This window comes from Malania oleifera, chromosome 2 (assembly GCF_029873635.1).
Source record: "Malania oleifera isolate guangnan ecotype guangnan chromosome 2, ASM2987363v1, whole genome shotgun sequence".
NCBI lineage: Eukaryota > Viridiplantae > Streptophyta > Magnoliopsida > Santalales > Ximeniaceae > Malania > Malania oleifera.
In genome coordinates, this window is record NC_080418.1 from 33,591,538 (window position 1) to 33,593,332 (window position 1,795).

Here is a 1,795-nt window from a genome sequence, read left to right on the forward strand (position 1 = left end):
TGATAAAGATGATTCAAATGGTGGAAATGATGCTTTGAATTCTACTAATGAGTATCAAACTATTGAACAACTCCAAGATTTACCATCTCACATCAATGTTGATGATCTCATCAAACTTCCTAAAGTTATATGAGAAAACGTTAGTACATGCCCTTAATGGCGTGAAAGACATTGACCATTGAACACCTTCAAACCTACAAGAGAGGGAACATGAAACCCTTTGTGCTAATTATTGGTGCACAATCTCCTTTACAGATGAGGATTGTTTATTAGGTTCAAAACCACATAATTGACCACTTTTTGTTTTCAATTCATTCAAGAAAAAAAGGTTAACTGAATTCTTATTGATGATCTGCAGACAGCATTATGCCAAAGGTAACAATGAAGGATATTAAAATCACTATGGATGAGTTATCCCTAAGTCGCCTAGTAATTCAAGGATTTGGTCAAGGCGATTGGCGTGTAATTGATATGGTTCACCTAGAACTTATTACAGGTGAGCTGCAGACCAGTGTCATGTTCAATGTCATTGATGCCAAAACAACTTACAAGCTATTATTAGGAAAACCATGGATTCATAAGAATGACATTATACCTTCGACTCTCCAGCAATGTTTTAAATATTTTAAAAGAGGGGTAAGAAAAGTTGAGACTAATGTCAAGCCTCTCTCAGAGGTAGAGACTCATTTTGCTGATGCCAAGTTTTATCAAGAAGACGAGGCAATAAAAGAAACACTTCCTTTAAATATTCCTTCTGCCGGTGGTGTGAGACAGATTGAGTCCTCTAGGTCAAACTATAATGAGTTTGAGAGTGTTCCACAAACAACGAACACTGCCAAACTACCTACTCATTTGCCACAAGGCGAAGACGATAAATCTTTACAATCTTCCAATTCTTCTCCAGTGTTGCATTACGTTCCATAGTTTTGACATAAGGAAGGGGAATCCTTATATGCTGAGTTCTCTGAGCTCACAACTAGTAAGAAAACTTCCTCCCAACTAATGAAGGTAAAGGATGTTAAAGAACTCAAAGAAGGATATGTCACTCCTTTGAAAAAGTTGTCTAGCTTTATTATCAATAAACCTTTATTGGGATTTATTTCTTCTTGTTAAATTTATCTGGAATGTGATAATCTTCTGAACCAGTGAACAAAGGAAGGTTTTGACCCTAAGGCTTATAAACTTCTAGAAAAATTAGTGAGAATAAAGGTGTACTCCCAAGAGACCCAGGGGGGGGGGGGTGAATTGGCTTTTAAAAATTTCTTTGCGAAACTTTGGTTTAGTATAACCCTTTTCAATTTAATTTTATACAATCACAAAATCACAAGAATTCTTATCAACTACCTTACTTAAACCAACCAACAATCCTATGTATGAAGATACCAAACCAATTCCTAATTTCAATACTTCAAAAGATAAACAAACTTCAGAATCAGAATTTCTTTTCAATAATGAACAATGATAATTTCAATTTATAATTTTAGAAGATTGATTTTCAGTACCTTGAAACTTTCCTTCAATGGAATAATTAATTTCACAAGATTTACCTTAGCTGTGATATTCAAAAACTCAGCCATTAAATCTAATAAGAAAATTTAATCCAACCAATAACAACCAATATAGTTCTTTGATTCAAAGATAATCAAATTAGTATTCAAGCAATTTTCCAATATCCAGCAAGTTCTCAAAAAATTAAATAAGCATACACTCATTTTATAAACTTGCAATAATGTAAAGAGATTAAGGGAAGAAGAGAGGAACACCAGATTTTTTACAAGGTTTTACTAGCGGCCTA